The sequence below is a fragment of the Bidens hawaiensis genome, unplaced genomic scaffold (assembly GCF_021521415.1).
Source record: "Bidens hawaiensis isolate Kalapana, Puna unplaced genomic scaffold, B.hawaiensis_p1.1 tig00009828_1, whole genome shotgun sequence".
Taxonomy (NCBI): Eukaryota; Viridiplantae; Streptophyta; class Magnoliopsida; order Asterales; family Asteraceae; genus Bidens; species Bidens hawaiensis.
This window is the reverse complement of record NW_027491736.1, coordinates 850,398-859,609: the sequence shown is the minus strand read 5'-3', so window position 1 is coordinate 859,609 and position 9,212 is coordinate 850,398.

The following is a 9,212-nucleotide window of genomic DNA, read 5'->3' as shown; positions in this document are numbered from 1 at the left end:
AGAGAACCATTGGCAAATTGAGAACTTTGAGAACCATTTTGGACCACTAAAAAAACTCTCTAAAAAAGTATTAAAAAAAATTATAAAACAAACAAAACCGAAAATTTTAAAAAAGTAAAAAAACCAAAATTCTTATATTTCATTCCGGTTTCATTAAAAAAAACCGAAATTTTTTTTTCTTTTTAATTCGTATTATACCTATACACATATGTATGCTTTCATTTAATCTCTAGTTACGTATTATACACGTATGTACATTATCATTTACCTTAAATTATACATATATGTATAGGAAAAAACATGTGTGTACATATTATATATATATGTATAATAAAAAAAACTGATTTTTTTTCTTTTTAATTCGTATTATACCTATACACATGTGTATACTTTCATTTAATCTCTAGTTATGTAACGTACACATATGTACATTATCATTTACCTTAAATTATACATATGTGTATAGGAAAAAAACATGTGTGTACATATTATACATATATGTATATGTATAATTTAGCTAAACCGATAATTTTTTTTTACGTTTTTTTAGAAACCGGGATGATAAATAAGAACTTTGGTTTTTTTACTTTTTTTATTTTTGTGTTTTTTTTTGTTTTATGATTTTTTTTTATTTTTGGGTATTTTTGTGGTCCAAAATGGTTCTCATAGTTCTCAATTCCCAAAAAGTTCTCACATGATTCTGATCATATATATATATATATGATTAGGATCATGCGAGAACTTTTGGGGAATTGAGAACTATGAAAATCATTTTAGATCATAAAAAACCCAAAAATAAAAAAAAAACACAAAAATAAGAAAAGTAAAAAAACCAAAATTCTTATTTATCATCCCGGTTTTTTACAAAAAAACCAAAAAAGAATTTCTCGGTTTAGCTAAATTATACATATATGTACACATGTGTTTTTTTATACACATATGTATAATTTAAGGTTAATGGTAATGTACATATGTGTACATTACGTAAAATAGAGATTAAATGAAAAGTATAGGTATAATACGAATAAAAAAAATTGTTTTTTTAAGAAACCGGAATGAAATATAAGAAATTTTGGTTTTTTTTTAAGCCTTTTGTGTTTTTTTTTGTTTTATAATTTTTTAAATATTTTTAGAGATTTTTTAGTGGTCCAAAATGGTTCTCAAAGTTCTCAATTTGCCAAGGGTTCTCTTAGGATCTTTATCATATATATATATGGGAGATTTCAAATGAGAACCCCTTTGAGTTTTAAGAACTCGAAAGAACTCAGTGTAACGATTTTTCTTCGAATTTTTTTACACATACGTAATATATGTAGGTTACATACACGTAAAAAAATTACATAATTTTTTACGCACCGAGTCGACTTTTTACACATGTGTAACGAACATAAAAGTTAGTGTAATCACTTACATCTTTATTCTCTCTCCTACTTTGACTTTTTTGTCAGATTTAATCTTAACCATATATTTCAATCCATTTAATTAAATGTGTGGCCATAATGAAGTTTTTAAGTTCTTAAAACTCAACATGGTTCTCAAAAGATCTATCCCAAATATATATATACTAGATTTTATCCCCCGTATTACGGGGGTTGTTTTACATTATTCGTTTTTAATATTTATATATGTATATTTGGATTTTAATTTTATTTATTGTAAGAAGGTTAATAATTAATATACTTAAGGTTTGATGACAAAATTGTTTCACAAATAAATGATATGTTATAATCCGGTTTAAAAGCTATCTGGGTTTGGTGATACTCATTACCCGTTTATTTTCTTCATTGTAAAATTGTTTCATAATTATAAATAATAACTTTTTAAATAAAATAGGATATTAATTTTTATTATATCCCTATTTTGTAGGATTTTCATATCAAATATTTTATGAGATTAATTTTTAATATAATGAAATGTTATAACCCGTTTAAAAGCTATCTGGGTTTGGTGAGACCTTTATCTGTGAATTCGGGTCAAATGCGTGAGAACCTTTATCTACAAATAAAACAATCTGATGGCTTGAGAGAATGGTTGTTTTATATTTTTCGTTTTTTAATATTTATTTTTTGGATTTTAGTTTTCTTTATTGTAAGAAATTTAATAATATACTTAAGGTTTGATAATGAAAGGGTTTCATAAAAAAATGATATGTTATAACCCGTTTAAAAGCTATCTGGATTTGGTGACCCATGACCCGCTTATGTTTTTTACTATAGAATTGTTTATTAATTATAAATAATATCCTTTTCTTTGATTGGATATTAAATTTTAGTATAACTTTATTTTATAGGATTTTCATATTAAATAATTGGTAAGATTAATTTTTAATTTAATGAGATGTTATAACCCGTTTAAGAGCTATCTGGTTTTGGTAAGACCCGTACCCATAAATTTGGGTTAAATCAATGAGAGACATCCATTTAAAAATCAAGCAATCTGGTGGCTTCCATAAAAAGGGGGAGCGACCACATCACTACAAATAGGATTTTAGGGGTTTCGTTTTTATATATATATATATATATATAGAGAGAGAGAGAGAGAGAAAAAAAAAAATGGTTAAGACAAAAATACATAGTTTTGTAGGAAGTGTAGGAAGGACATAAAATTTAGAGTTAGGAAACTATGTGAGTAGTGATGGCAATGGATCGGGTTTAGGTATTCCCAAACCCATACCCGGTTATAAAAGTCCATCCCAAACCCGTCGGGTTTTAATCGGGTAATTATCTGTCGGGTTTCGGGTTTCCAATTGGGTTTTGACAAAATACTCGTCGGGTATACCCGGCTCAAAACCCGTTGGGTTTCTGCCGGGGTTTTGACAAAATATAACTAATTGATTACAAATATGGTTACCATAAAGATAAAATATCTCAAATAATTGACATAAACAAGTTTCGACAAATAATATATTTTGAATATAGTATATGTATAATATAATAAGCTATATCGGGTACATCGGGTATATAATCAGGTAAATGGGTCTATGTTATCGGGTAATCGGGTCGGGTAATCGGGTATATTAGAAATCCCAAACCCGCAAAAAATTTCAAACTATTCCCAAACCCCTCCCAAACCCTAACGGGTCAGGTATTACCCGTTCCATTTATGTCGGATTTCGGGTTTTCCCATCGGGTTCGGGTTTCATTGTCATCCCTATATGTGAGCCTATTTAGGGAATTATGTAGCCTACTTAGATTCTAAAAAACTATTTGGTATTTTAGAAACTACTAATCTCAACCACTATATCCTAAATCCAAGGGCCTATATCTATTCTTACTCTTCCTATAAAACTATCTCTTTTTACTATAACTCACCCCTATATGTACACACACACACATATAGGGTAAGGTTAAAATAAAAACCTATTTGAGTTGTGAAAACTATAGAAACCCATTCTCAACCACATATTTTTAATTAAAGTTTAAATCTTGTGGTCCATAATTAAAGTGAATAAAAAATATATATATAATTTTTTCTCTCTCCTGAAAACATATATAAAAATTAGTAAAAAAATGTTAAAAAATAGCAACACATTTTTTTTTAGTTTTCGATGTTTTGTATTAAATATTACAACATATATTACGTGTGTAAAAAAACGAAAAAAAAAACGATGTTACATAGGGTTTTCACAACTCACGTGGGTTTTCATTCTATACTTCCCCTATATATATATATACAGAGGATGGATCATGAGAGAAGTGAATTACAACGAGAAGTGTGAGAAATGAATCTAGACCATTGATTGTGTTTAATCAATGGTCAACAACAGAAATGGCATTATCGTAAATAAAGACACATTTATGACATATTTTTAACTAAAAAGGACATACATGTCTTTTGTGGTGTTGTCCTAATAAAACAGGCATTAACGTATTCGGCGATTATTTTTTCTAGCATAATCAATGCTCATAAGATGATTAAACTAGTTTAATGCATATACATGATACACAGAAATATACACCAACTTGTCTCAAGTGATTACACGACATTAGTTTTACCTACACTACATTATATATTTCTACACTACACTAGTTATGACAACACAACATTTGAAAGTATCCCTACACTACGTTAAATATGTCCAAAATACATTAATTATGACTACATAACATTTGAAAGTGTGCCTACACTACACTACATTAGTTTGCCCACACAACACTACATATATCTACACCACATTAGTTATGACTATACGACACTTGAAAGTGTGCCTACACTACATTAGTTTTGCATACACTACATTTGAAAGCGAGCCTACATTATATCAGTTTTGCCTACACTACATATGATATGTCTACACCACATTAGTTATGACTATATAACACTTGAAAGTGTGCCTAACTTATATTAGTTTTGCCTACAATAAATTTTATATATCTACACAACATTAGTTATGACTACACAACATTTGAAAGTAAGCCTACATTACATTAGTTTTTCCAAGACTATATATGATATGTCTACACTACATTAGTTATGACTATACAAAATTTGAAAGTGTGCATACACTAGATTATGCAACTTCACTACATTACATAAGATAAGCCTACATTACATTAGTTGATAAAAAAAAAACAAAAAAAAAAACTTCACATTAGATATCAAATAAAAAAATTAATTAGCTATGTGTTAGAATAAAATGATTTTAGATCAAATGGATTTTAATTGTTCAAATTTTAGATGAAAATAATAATAATAACATATCATTTGTTAGTAACTTAATATTAATTAAATCATTAATGAGTATGAGTTACAAAATAAAACATTTAATATTTTACTAACATACCATTTTATTTAAATAATAAGAAATTAAAAAAGAAATCATCTGATTGGTTATAATCTTTTCTCTTACTTCTCGTACTAAGAAACACTTCTGAAATGAATCAAATCCTACACACACACACACACACACACACACACATAGGGGTAGGTTAGAATAAAAACCCACTTGAGTTGTGAAAACTCTAGAAACTCATTCTCAACCACATGTTTTTAATTAAAGATTAAATCTTGTGGTACACAATTAAAGTTAATAAAAAATGTTAAAGTTAATTTACATTTTCTCTCTCATGAAAACATAAATAAAAATTAGTAAAAAAATAGCAAAACATTTTTTTTATGTTTTCGATGTTTTGTATTAAATGTAACAACATATATTACATGTAACAAAAAAAAAACGATGTTACATAGGGTTTTCACGGATTTTTACAACTCAAGTGGGTTTTCATTTTATACTTTGCCTACACATATATAGCTGCTTATTTAGAAAGATAAATAAAGCCAAACCAATTTAATTATAATGAGTATCGACTAACCACATGTAGGTGTAATCATATATGCAATTTATTAAAACACAAAAACCACCCCCGTATAGTTAGTTTTAAAACATAAGTTAAAAAACAAATATCTAGATTGAAGAGTAATGGGACCAACTAATCAAGCAAGTTTTTAATTAATATAATAATAACAATAAACACATGAATTTATAGAGTATAGGGTTTTAGTTAAATAAATTTATAAAGTACAGGTAATAATAATAAAAGTTAAATAAATTTATAAAGTTTATGTTTAAAAATAAAAAATCAAACATAATCATAATGGTTATTTTGCATTTTTATTTATACTTTAAGTAAAGAAAACTAATAAAGTATATTATACCATTAAGAGTTGTACATATAGCATAGGAAGATATTCCATAGTAATGGACAAAATAAATTAAAACAATTAGAAAGATGAATGAATGGTTCCACCACATACATTTAAACTTTTTTTTCAAAATAGTTCCACCAAATTTACTAATTTTGAGTTTTATGAAAATTTAGATCGTAAATTCGTTCTCTATAGTTTTCATTAAACTAAAAAAATAAAATTCAATTGACATAACAAGCTCGGTTATATATACTATTTAAATTAAATTTGAAAACCTAATTTAAATTTAAATAATTAGTAAAGAAATAAATTTCTTGTTGACATAGTCATTGAGTTGATTTATTTATTAAGTAATTTATTCTTTATAAACCAAATTACAGAATCAACTTGATAAACAAGAGACCAACCCATCATATACTTGATGGTTGGTCCAAACAAAAATACGGGTCAATATAATGATATGTTGTTTATCTAAAGTGATGTATGCTTTTAGATAAAAACTTTTATGTGGAAAATATTTGTTGTTATGAAAAGAACTATTTAAATTGAAATAAATATTTCACATTTCACAACGGCCCACTTTTACATGGATGTCAATGTTGTACTACTTGGTATCAATGCATTATCGGGTTTATCTACAACCACTGCCATTTTATCTTCGTAAAGTTCACGCACGTCATAACTCGTAACAAACCCATCAAAATATTCTACCAACTTTTTTTTTTCCAATATCTTTCAAATAATTGGGAAAATTATGAAAATTAGCATTTATGAAAACAAATTTCAAGTTTTATGTGTTATTTGCATGAAATTCTAGAAATAGATATTATAAACTAGTAGTTTATGAAACCAATTAAAACTTGTCACATGCCTTTAAATCTAACCGTAACTAGCATGTTCCCTAATCAGTTACTCGTCACGTCTAAATAAGTTTCATGCATCGTAATCAATGCCCGCAAGTAACTCATAAGTCCTTTAGTCGCGACGACTAGTTTATCCGGTTTACATTCCTTACACGAGTAGTTTATCAGTAGTTAACTCGTCGCGACTAGTTTAGCCTTACAATCTACTCGTCGCGACTAAAGTACTTATTAATTACTTGTGGGCGTTGATTACGAGACATTGACCTTATTTAGTCGTGACGAGTAAATGATTAGTGAACGTGCTCATTACGGTTAGTTTAAGAGCATATGGCAAGCTCTAATTGGTTCTACAACTACTCGTCACGACTAATTTATGATACATATTTCTGAAATTTCTTGTAAATGGTACCAAAAACTTGAAATTTGTTTTCATAAATGTTTATTTTGGGAATTTTCCCATTTTTTAATATCTTAAACTAATTTTATAGCAAACATAAATAACACTTAGTGCCGGTTATGTTCCAAAATATCTATCATTTTTAATAAACTGAAAATTAGTGATTACATCGAAATAGAATTCAAAACATGTAGGTCAAAATGTTCATGGTTGGTTTTGGGTCAAGTCGATGCTTCTTGATTTTTATTTATGTTTCCTAAAACTTTAAGGGTGAGAGAGGTGGTTTACTCAGGCCATCCGAGTAGTCTATTGGGTAGTCCGAGTGCACCACCCCAAAAGTACTCGAACAGACTTTTAAACCCAAATTAATCAATATCTTCGGCCTCACAAACTCAAATTTCAACCTGATTATCAAACTCAAGCTGGTTGCGGCGTTGTTCCCGTATAAACCTGATGGCTTACTCATCATGATCATTTTTTTGTTGTGTTACGTCTTAGTTTTAGCAAACGAGAGAAGTATGCATCTTAGAATAACATTTATCCCTTATGTTTGTGCTTTTACCTTTCATCAAAATATATATTTTGAAATGGTCCATGTGTACCAACAAATCCCTTTTTGGAACCATGTTATTGCATTTTTTAAAGAACGATCATAATTCACCATGCTTGCATTGGTATAAGAAGACAAGAATGACTTGCAAGCAAAAGGAGAAAAACCATGCTCGCCATTTGGATGGGAACTTCGTTAGGATGGCATTCCGATGCACATGGCATTAGTCCTCGGAATCTCGTAAATACACGACAAGATGCGTTTTTCTCACCTCAAATGTCTTAATATTTCTTGTCATAGAAACTAAAGACATTCTTTACATTTTCATACCATTAGACTAAAAACTCTTTCAATATGTAACTATGAATTATTATCCTTTAACCGATCTATCATGTTTTTAAACTTATAAATTAACAATTAACTCATGACTATTAAAATATTTATTTTAGAATTTAAATTATAGTTTACCCGTAGGACATAGGAATAAACAATCTAGTATATGATGAATAATATAAAATAAAGATATATTTAAATAAATAAACATTACCACTTGCAAGTGGACACATATATCAAAACCAACGGCGTATAAATATTAAATAATATTCCTAATATTTAGGCACCTTTTGCTAAATACAAGCACGAGTGGGCTATTCAACACGAGATATATGTTCCTGTTTATCATCTCTTTTTATTAACCAACTATCGTCTCATTTCTCGGTCATGGTCACAAGAATAACACAAGTTTACTACTAATAGGTGGGCCCCACCGCTATCATACATCCCACACCGTCCGATCATCCCAACTTGATGACTCAATGGGCCCCTCCCCAAATAAAGGGCCACAATCTTGTGGTGTAGAAGTAGTTAAAGGGTGAAAATGAGCCAAACTACTCAAGATCGGATTTATAAAAGTCTTAAATGAGTCGAGTCTTTTTAAGTAAGTCGAACCTGAACCTTAAGTAAAGCATATTTGATTATCGAGCTCGAGCCTTTTATTAGAAGATCGTTTAGGATCATCGAGTTTTAACCTTTTAAATTGTTTGGATTTTTCATATATTAGATTCACATTACATACCCGACCTGAGCTGAGCTTATGGCTCGTCTAAGGCACTACACATAAGCTAGAGCTGAATTTAGGCTTTGGGGGCAAATAAGAAAACGGCATGTGGCATGGAAGGAGTTTGCAGCACCAACCATGCCTTTTAGTTCTATGTATAATTAATGAGCCAAGCCCGAGCCAAACTCAAGCATGAAAAAATACTCACGGGCCAAACTCGAGCATTAGAAAAAGAGCTCGAAATGCCAAGCTTGAGCTCATGTACTGATGTAAGTCAAAACAAGCCAAGCTTAAACTCAACCAGGCTCATTAATCGTTAAAATACTATAAACAGTCGGTTATCACACAAGGAAAGTCCTTGGCCTCCATTCTCATTAATGCGTACAATATATAATTACTAGGAAATATCTAATTTCGAAGATATCTCACTAAGTAAATACAAGATATTACTAAATCACAGTTCTACCGATAATTGTCGACTTTCTTGTTTTTAAACTACTGCACTTTCAAATTTGGAGTGTTCGTTGCCTCCCTTTAGCCAGCCATATTGTCTTAACCGGCCCACACTAGGAAACCATATCGCCAGCTACCATTTGACAGTCGTGTCGCCAGTCACAAAAACAGAACTCTATGGCGTAATACACGATTGGATGAAAACCTACTCTATTTATTATTATTATTATTTTTATTATTATTATT